This window comes from Triticum aestivum, chromosome 5B, assembly GCF_018294505.1.
Source record: "Triticum aestivum cultivar Chinese Spring chromosome 5B, IWGSC CS RefSeq v2.1, whole genome shotgun sequence".
Taxonomy (NCBI): Eukaryota; Viridiplantae; Streptophyta; class Magnoliopsida; order Poales; family Poaceae; genus Triticum; species Triticum aestivum.
In genome coordinates this window covers 599,303,407-599,314,514 of record NC_057807.1, presented here as the reverse complement: position 1 = coordinate 599,314,514, position 11,108 = coordinate 599,303,407, and positions in this window count along the sequence as shown.

The following is an 11,108-nucleotide window of genomic DNA, read 5'->3' as shown; positions in this document are numbered from 1 at the left end:
GCTATCGGGTCGGGTTTTGGATCCGATAACCCGTTAACAGCCCCGACCAATGGGGATTTTCCACGTGTAAAATCATCATTGGCTGGAGGAAACACGTGTCGGCTCATTGTTGGGACAGATGTCATCCACTCATTGGACAGAAGGTGCCTATGATACGTCGACACCTGGGACGGCCCATCAAGTTTAAATGGGCCGGCCCAACTAAACGCCCATAAGATTTTGTGGACCATAATGGGCCGGCCGAGCTAAATGCCCACGAGATTTTGCGGACCATAATGGGTCGGCCCAGCTAAAGGCCCACAAGATTTCGTGGCCCATAATGGGCCGGCCCAGGTAAAGGCCCACAAGATTTTTGTGTGCCATAATGGGCCGGCCCAGGTAAAGGCCCACAAAATTCTTGCGGATCATAATGGGCCGGCCCAGCTAAAGGCCCACGAGATTTCGCCGACACTAATGGGCCGGCCCAACTGTAGGCCCACAAGATTTTGAGGACCCTAGTAGGCCGACCCATTAACTGGCTGTCATGTTTTGGGCCAAATGCCGGCCCATATTTGATCCAGTCCATTAATGGCCTGCCACGTTCTGGGCCTAATAATGGCCCATATGAGATCCGGCCCGTTAAAAGCCTCCCACGTTCTGGGACAAATCACAACCCAGATCAGGTCCAGCCCTTTAAGAGGCTTCGGCCTCAATTATGGCCCATATCAGATTCGGCCCGTTAACTTGACGCTATGCTTTTGGGCCCACTTGCTAAAGGCCCATTTAGTAATTCGGCCTGATATTAGTTTCGGCCGGTTAAGGGCCCGTTTAACATTTTTGCCCTATATTAATTTCGTCATGTTAAAAGCCCGTCATATAGTTGGGCCTAACTACGACCCGGTTTGCGTCCGGCCTGCTCGCAGCCGATATCTTATTGGGACAAACAAGGACCGAGACAATTTTGGCCTGTTAAAAGCCCGTGATTTGATTCGCACAATCATGAGTCGGGGTCCAATTCGGGCTGCTTCTGGGCCGTGAGCTGTTCGGCATGTTTCAGGCCCAACCTACTTCTCAGCCTCCTAAAAGCCCATTGAGTTCTCTTGCGAAAAGAGGACCGGGGGTTACTCGGCCTATTAAAGGCCCGAATCTACTAGTGGGCCAGTTTGACGGGGCCCATGATGCGGATCATACATCGTGATTGCATGACGGCCCGATTATGTACCGTAATTTTACGGTTTGGCCGCTTTACTGCGAAGACAGGATATATATACAGGAAAATAACTATAGCATCGTGAATAAGAAAAAACCTAGACTATACAATAAAGAAATTACGGCATATTACATCCACTGGGCATCAAAGTTCGCCACTATGATAATAAAGCACAAGCAGACAGTAGATTACATACACTGGGCATCAAAGATCGCCACCAGTGCAAATAAACACGCCGACAAAATAATATACAAAACCGACAGCACTTCAATAGAGTTCAAGAAAGGTTAGCCCTGCTGGCGAGCTGCAGCGCAAGCACCTGAGCAAGATGATGAGACTGCGCTTGTTCAACACTTATATCTTCCTCACTCTGAAAGATAAACAAGCAGACAGATGACAGGTTTTGCACATAAAAGTATCAGTGCTGACAATTCATCACATTTCTTACTGACGAATAAAGTGACACAGTTTAAAAATGCATTAACACAATATGGTATTGTTCAGGTCAAGACATGGCAGGAAATGACATTGTGAAGGAGTTGGCAGCTTCACGACACCACTGGATTACAGATCAAGAACTCATAAGTATCAATGGTTAGTGTGCTGTCAATTTATCCCATTTCAGATTGGCAAATAAAGAGACGGTTTAAATAATAGTAGAATGATATGACATTGTTCATAGTTAAGACATTGCAGAATATGACATTGTGCTGTAGTGGGTAGGTTCACCACACCACTGGATTACGGATGAAGAACAGAAGCATACATGCAGTGCAAAAGAAGATCACTTGCTCTGTATAGTTTAATTTACATGGTATGAAGAAGGAACTTGGTTGTACAACTGAAAACTTAAATTCAGAAGGACAAACTTTTGTTTATGAACTACATAATAAACTTTAAACATGCAATTTGATGCAAACACCAAAAATAAACAGCTGTTGCAGTCATGCCTAACCAAATATACACAACAAAGTTTGAAGGCTTGAGAAGGACAAACTTACATTACTGGTGAAGACAGGCTCTATAAAGCCCTTGTCCATGCTGATGGGGGGGCAATTCAAGAAGTTTACCACAAAATCTTCTTCATAAGCATTGCCTTTATTCTACATTTTGTTAAGAGTATATATAGATGTGATAATATACGAAAAAATGGAGAATATTTAAGATAAGATGAAGAGTGATGCTACATAACCAAGTAGCTATAAATGTATGTGCAGCGATACAGGCAAAAGGCACAACCAAGAGCAATGCACAGCTAAACTTCTTCAGTACCAACCTTATGGTAAGAGTAAATATAGATCTGATGTGTAGAAAATGGAGGGCAAAGGAAAATAAGCTGCAGAGTGAAGGTACATGAACAACTACCTGTCAATATAAGTACACTGATAAAGGACAACATGTACTTACAAGAACAATGCAGAGCTAAAAAAATTCATTGGCATTGGATATATTCTACACTAATGTAACCATTCATATAGATCAGATAATTTGGAGCGAACAATTGATAAGAAAGCTATCATGCATACTGCTGTCACATAATGAACCAGGTACATATGCAAGTACAGTGATACAGGACAATAGGTACTAACAAGAGCAAAGCAACGGGCAGCATATTTGCGATATCCTTTCGTTCTTTTCAAACCAGAATTCTTCTTCGAGCAGATTTCCTGCAAAAAAGATCCGTAAGGCACATGCGGAAAAGTAGAAGTTCAAATTGTCATGTGATTTCATAGACAGTACCTCATCCTGGGAACGAGACCAGTGCATAACAAGGTTTTTCCATTCAATGTCTTCTAAATTTAGCACAGGAGACTTCACCGGAAATTCGTTTATAGACTTGCCATCAAAGTGTGATTTCCTCAGGTAACACCGATGCTGCTGCAATGCTTCCTTGAAAAGCACAAGCAAGCCTTTGCTCGTCATGACTATCCAGATTGACCCTCGCCTAGTTACAACAATGTAATGTAAATCATTGATGTGTTCAATCAGCAGAAAACAGGAAAATAATAACCATGAATAATAGCACTTACACGTAAGTTGGACAGGAAGATGTGAAAATGGTGTTTGTCTTCACTATAATCTTCCCATGATGGGAATATATGCACATAGTCCCTAACAACATTGAAAGCATTGTATTTTAAACTGGGAATAAATGGAATGGGGTTCCAATCTGCAGGAATTGGCCGTCTCTGCAGTTGGGATAGGTCTTCGGCCGGTGGACTTGCTGTACTTTTTGCTGGAGTGGGATTTTTCTGTGGTACGGCTGGTGCTATGGCAAATGAAATCGATATGCCTTTTGCTGGAGTGCAGGTCCTGTGTGGTGGGGCTAGTGGTGTGGCCAGTGAAGTATGGGTACAGTCTGCTGGAGTCGGTCCTACGTTTTGTGTCACTGGTTGTACAGCCAATATAAGTGGGGCATTGTCTGATTTCTCCGGCACCACCACGGTCTTCAAGGACCATGCTGGTGCTCCTTCGGGTTCGGCAATCACCCTCTTCCTTTTTGATATCTGATGCACAAGAACAACATTTGAGTGAAAAAACATGGTATGATGACAGATGGAATATTTATTGATAATGGATGGGCATGGCATCTCGACGTATATGATGAGTAAACTAAGTGGATGGCGGTGCAACAAAGTAGAAGAAATGCAAGACAACATATGCAAGATACGCGCAATCAATAAACCTTGCCAAATTAGAACAGGCACCTTGATGGGTGAACAGGACAGGCCATCTGCCTTTGACTCCTCGAGGTTAGAATAGTTATTAGGATGATATTCCGAACAAGAATCAACAGGTGGGGAGCGTATGAGTTTCATTGCTTCCAGAATGGCACTCAATGCCTTGGTGCCAATTTTGTAAGTCATTGCAGTGTTCCACAATATTCTTCTGATGCGCGGATTCTGATATTCACTGTAATTCCGTATAATATCTGAGAACCATGAAAACACAAATAGTTGTGAGATTATCTTTGTAATGCAGATGATATTCTAATATAGGGGCGCCCCTATAAACACTTGTGTGATATCACTGGATTCTGATGAGATAGCTCATGTGTGCTGTAATATAGTGCGTGCATTTATATAATATGGCACAAGTACACAAAAAATAGGCTCCAGAAGTAAGGATAGCTGGCAGATGACAGGTTCATAATATACTGTATAGAGAGTTTATTGTCAAACCATGATAACAAGAGCACACAGCAACTAGGCAGAGCATAGTGTACATAACAGGGGTACACCATAACCACGATATATAAATCGGGAATGTGGAACTGACTTGAAAATACGGTGTTGTATTGCCGCTAGTAATTGAAAGCCTATCGATCACGTACAGGCCAGCTCTATCAGCTGTTGACTGCAGATGTCCCTGCGCCCCTTCCTGACAAGGAACATACTGTACGTACTAAATACAGAATAAACAAAGAGGAACATGTTAAAGAACAGAAGAGGAAGCATATTCTTGATGTTCCACTTCATTGCGTACAATGTTGGTTGCCCACTCATGATGAATCATAGCGCCCAAAGAAATGCAATTCCATGCTATCTCTCTATATATGGCAATTTTGAAAAAGAGTCATTAGGATCATATTCTGAACAAGAGTCAAAAGGTGGGGAGTGTATGAGTTTCATTGCATCTAGAATGGCACACAATGCCTTGGTGCCAATTTTGTGAGTCATTGCAGTGTTTAGCTTCAAGAGTGGACTGCTGCTAGTGCGACACAAAGCAGCTACACAGATCATAGTGTAGATATAACGGGAAAACCTTAAGCATCAGAGTAAAATCAGCAAAGTGGAACTTGCTGGAATATATGTGCTAGTTTGCCGGTACGGCTAGAAAGGCTTCGGATACCACCTCTCTTCAAGTGAAGGTGCGGTATTGTTAATATCAGTGTAACTCTCAAAGGCGACAAAGCTCTCCACATTTCCTTGCTATTCTTATAGGATTCAAGTGGGTAGGCCACTACAAATCCTATTCCTATGTTTACAAGATCCTACGAATCAAAGAGGCTCAAAGTGTCCATCACAACCGACCGTATAGACCTCTACACTGCAAATGTCCCTGCTCATCTTCAGTACAAGGAACATACTGTACTACTATCAAACCCCCTCTGTTCCAAAATATAAGTCTTGGTAGAGATTTCCACTATGGATCACATATAGATGTATCCAGATACATTTTAGAGTGTAGATTCACTCATTTTGCTCCATATGTAGTCCATGGTGGAATCTATACAAAGACTTGTATTTAGGAACGGAGAGAGTACATATTAAAGAACGGAAGAGGAACATGGTAAAGAAGAGCAAGCAGATTTTGGATAATAAAATGTTGGTTGCGCAGTGCCCACACATGATGAACCAGAGCGCATTAAGAATGCAACTCCCAGCTGTCTCTCGACCATTTCAGGCGGTTGGATGAAGATCCTACGTCTCCTAACCCATATTCTTCCTCGTCTCTGATTCTTCCCATACAGAACACTGCACGGGCCGTCGGCCGGACCACCGGCCCCCACCACCCGTGTTCCTCCGCCACCCCCACCCCCACTCCCACCCCCGCCCCAATCCCCACCCGCGTCGAGTTTTCTTTGTTTGGCGAGGCCCCACAACCACCCGAGCCCCTTCATTCGCACCGGCAAACTCCGGCGAGCTCTGAAAAATTTAGTCTATGATTTAACTAGTGTGGAATATAAAAGGGGAAAACCATAAGCATTGGGAGTATAGTGTTGAGCGTGCCATGGTGGATCTGAAGGTGCAAACCGGACAAAGGCAACTTCGCAACCAAGACAAGAAATCAGAGTAAAGCAGTGGCGATCTATTTTCTTGCTGCGATAAATAAGTTGAGCAGATACGAAAGAGTACCGCCTCTAGTGCGGCGCCGTGTACGTATCTGCTAAGAATTTGATGGTGTTGCGGTAGCAATGGCTGTCGGCAGCGTGGAACCAGATCTAGGAGGGTAGACGGTGGCGGCGGGGCGCGGTGGACGAGACGGTCGTAGGAGCGGCGCCGGCAAGGTGGACGACGGCGGGGATGAAGTGAGAGGACGGGATGCAAGGATCCCGGTCCGAAGCCATGGATGAGAGAGGTTGATCTCTTGTAATGGACGGCGGCGTCGGCGTATCAGCTCCGGCATGGTGGAGGAGGACGGCGGTGGATGGGGTGGCGGGCGGCGGCGGACGGAGGAGGGTGGGGTGGAGAGGGTGTTTTGGCACCCACGGAGTATGAATGGGGAAAAGGGAGGTAGAGAGGAAGGGGGGAACCATGTATTCAGGGTGCGCTTGTCTCAAATGCGAGGAAATTTACAAACTTAGCCCCCGTTTCAAATTTCTACTACATCACAGCAACATTAGTCAGTTGGGGATAGGACGGTAATCTCGCATACACCAAATATTTGCCGAAGAGAGTTTGTTTTTGGCGCCCACCGTGTATATGAATATGAATCAGGGAGGGAGTCGATTTCGGCCGAGGACACACTGTGTTTTGGCGCCCACCGTGTATGAATCCGGGTGAGAGGCGGTTACGTCACATTTGGGTGAAATTACAAACCTACCCCTATCGAAACCTATAGAAATCCAGCAGATAGGCTTTGCGTGGCAGGGATAGGCAGTAGTAATTTCCATCTCGCAGATTTTGGTTTTGGGCGGTTACTGCGACTTTCCCCGCTTCGTTCAAATTTTGCAGAGTGCACGTTTACGCTCGTGCCAACTCAATTCGAATCCCGTTTGTATTCTATTTTTTTGGGCGGGATCCATTTTCAATTGGAATTACATTCTATATACATCATTTTTTATATATACTTTCAAAAGCACAACAAAGAATTCTGCTCCTTTATATGTATAATATGATTTACAAATACAACTATCTCAAAATCTTAAGGTTGAATTCGAAAAAATTAACCAAATTATGTTCTACTAAAATGTATGGATCAGTAATATCTAGATATTAAATAACATAGATGTGCGTGAATTCATATGAGTATGAATGTTTGATAGATCAATTTTGGTTCGAGTATGGGTTACATGTATCATCATCTCAAATTCAAATATTTGAATCCCTTTTATGTTCACTCCTTTCATGCCCAACTCTCTCGCATGCATGCTCCTTCAGGTAGCTATCACTCTCTTTTCTCCAGCTCACCCGCACACTCACTTCATGTTTCTCCTATCCTCGCAAACATGGTCTCTCGACGTCTCCCTTGAGAAGTGTCACACTCCTCCCTATCATTATACATTACACGGTTTTCATTATCTCTCACGTCTCTACTATTCTCTGGTATCACTCGGTACCTAAGCTTTCTTTTTCACCGCCACACACACAGTCTCCACTCGTCTTTCACTTTGTCTTTCTCTCTATGGGATTCTCTCACACACCCTATATGTCTCTAGATATGACCCATACCACTAAAATTACTCTCTCTCTCTCTCCTGTAGACACTAGACAAACGGTGGAGTACATATACGAAGAGAAGAGGTGCACGCACGCAGTCGACCTCTCGCTGTCTCGCACACATGAGTGTTACGTAAAGGCGATGTTAACAAATAAACCCTAAAACCCTAGGTGCACGATTGCTGCATTCGAGGGTACCGGGTACGTGGTGGGGCACCTTTGTAGGAATAGTCAGCTCGCGTGATAATTTGATCCGTAGGAGTTGATGGTCGGGACCACAGGTGAACGACTTGGAGCGCGGTGGCTCGCCAATTGCCACAGATCGAGTAGCCACATTTAAAATATCTTTTTTAGTGGGGTTAAGAGTTCTGATTTTCAATGGTGCGTTATAAGTAGTAACTAGTTTTTAGAACGATTGGTATGGAGCGAAAATGGAATTCATAGTACTATGTACCTCCTTGGCGTATGGTTGTATGGGTTTATGTTGCGAGATGTTGAACCTGGTAGTTCTAGGGAAAATACTATGGTTTAGATTTAGATGTTGGTTTTCAGTAATGAAAATCGGAAGGAGAAACTCTTCTTTGATTAGAAAAACTACTACCTCCATTCTGGTTTACTAGTCCCCATCATACTTTGGGTCAAAGTTTATCCACGAATTTTACTTGTAAAATGTGAATGGAAAACGAGATTTTGTTATACCCAAACAAAAAGAACTGGAGGGAGTGATTGCTCTGAACACGAACGTGACCTCTCATAGCGCAGGCATTGAACCGGCGCGCCGGCCAAGAGGGCCGCACTCGCTGCAGTCCCGGCTGAGCACACCTCCTCGCCGCGTGCAACCAGCTTAAGACTGCCCCGCCTGCCTTCATTGAATCCGCGCGTGTGCCGACAACACGTCCTTCCGCGAGCCGGTAGGCATTTTAGAACACAAAAAATGACTAAAATATAATTAATTTACGCATGGTCTTGACTTGTTGTGCTCGCACTGGTAGCAGGAACTAGTAGAGGTTTTTCTTTATTTATAATTCTCCTCACATTTTTTTGCTTTGAAGTGAATCATGGTTGTGGACATTATGTATGAATGTGCAGATATCTGTGAACATGAGTTTGATGTGGAAGTTGAACTTGGAATGTCGGGCTTGCGCGTGAACTATACCATGTCCAATGCTTCGTCTGTTATTGTTTGGAAAGTAATTGTTGTTATTACATGACCCGGAAAAAAACATTTTGTGCCACATCAGTAGATGCACGGACATCACAATAGGCATGCTGACTGGATAAACATTTGAACCTAGCTATGATGAAGGGAATTTTGTATTGACAAAAGTTTTAGATAGCAGGAGACACCTAGCCTGCTCTGCTCTGCTAGCTTATTTCTGGCTTCTTCCATCTCTTCTTTGGCTTGGGTGAAGAGAGCATCTGATTGCTCTTTTTGCTTCTTCAAGAACTCATCTACATTCTCAAGGGCTGTTGCATGCTTTCTTTCAGCCTTTACTAATGCCACGAGGACATGAACAGCCGACGACTCCACCTGGCTTGTGTGTAATCCAGCATCATCTGGGAATTTGCACCTTGTGTCTAATCCAGCATCATTAGGGAAGTGGCACCTTGTGTGTAATCCAGCCTCATTCTGGAAACATGATCTCGAGGTTGACCATACTTCCCTCCTCGTAGGAACTGCATCCTGACATGAAGTTACTTCTTTTTTAGATCAATACTCAGAGCAACCTAGATCCATTTAGTAGAATCCAGATAAACATAACTCGGAGAAGTGAATTCAAAAGTAAAAAAAATATAAAAACAGACTACAAGGTGAGAACACCCACTTCCTAAATCAAGCTAAAAACGAAAGTATTAGGACGATTAAGACTCTTCTTATTACACATCGAAGAACACCACGCTTAAGAGAAACAGAAACTACAACATATACACATTGAAGAACACAAGGCTAAACGAAAGTAATTGAAAGGGTGTTACTTACCAAAGCTTGTTTTATAGATTCGGTGCAGCTCCTCTTTAACTTGCCATGCTCCTTGAAGATGTCCCGAATATCCCGTGTTTGGTCTTCATTGCTCCTCTGCATGTTCGCACTCGTGGTTTTAAAATCTCAACATGGCAAGAAAAATATACTACTAGTAATACTCGCACATCTTGTGGGCAACATTAAAGCACTCGTCTGCCATGTTAGAGCATCTCCAACAGTATCGCTATGCGTGGTACTTTAAAAAAGCATTTACAGTGCTGAGATCGAGAAGTAGAGACTAGAGAGAAGAGGATAGTTCTCAGCATAGATAGATAAAAAATGATAACTCAACTACGCCTCGTCGTCCGACTCCTCCTCGGTGATGTCCTCCTCCAACGTCTGACTGTATGCGTGAAGATACCGATCGTCGTCGGATTCCCAGGACGACGCTGCTCCTAACCTCATGTTGAATTGAGTGTCCGCTTTTCGCCTACGATTGTCCTCGCGATAGGCGGCTCGCACCACCCTCCTCTTATCCCTCTCCGCCCTCCTTTGCGCGTAGAACTCGCGCTCGTTGATGATGTCCTGCGGGAAGTGTTGGCGCCACAGCACCATGGCTTCCTCGTCCATCTCGGCAATGCCGAGACGGTGCTCCCGCCTCCGGTTGTCGCGACGATCCTCGTCGGTGATAAGCCGCGGCAGAGGCGCGAGCTCCTGCGCCCACTCCCGCGTCGGCACGTTGGGGAAGTTCAATGTTCTATGAGGCTACCGGAGGCGCCACACCGCCGCGTCATACACGCGGGCGGCCTCGTTAGCGGTGTTGAAATTGCCGAGGCCGAGGCGCATCCCGCGGAACCGGATCTTGGCGGAGAAGCCACCGGAGGGGTGCACGCGGACGTCGCGGTATCCCCAAGTTTCCCGGTGATGCGGCGGCATGGTGGCGCGGCGGCGGCGAGGCGAAAAAGAGCGGGGAGAGAGCGGTGGCGAGGCACAGAGCGGGGAGAGAGCGGTGACAAGGCACAGAGCGGTGGGAGGGCGTTGGATTTTATAAAGCGCGCCGGATGCCGCGCGCCAAAACTAGCATGCCCGGCCGCTTTTCCCCCGCGTGCGTGATCCTTTCCTGACTTCTCTGTTATCTCTACTCTCTTCTCTACCGTTATATTTATTTTATACTTAATATTTAATATTTATCTCTACTTCTCTACTGTCTACTTTTTTTCTCTATACTTTTTTTCTTGCAATATAGGCCGTCCGATTTATATCTGACAGATAGGAAGGAAACAAATGGGAATTTTGCAAAAAGATACCCATACCCCTCTCCAGATTTGCAAATAAGGCCTTCCCTCGTTCATCCTTTTCTCCCACAATATAAACTACTCATACAAATGCATCTTGATGCATGCAACGCATGGGCATCTTGCTAGTTCTAAAAACATTTCCATCATTTGCCACACTACTGGTTGCAGATGAAAAACCTACCCAAGCACAGCGCGATACAGGAGCGACGCACAATTACAAGCTGATATTCTGTTGGACAATGGAGGCTATAACCAATTACTTTTATAGGAACAAT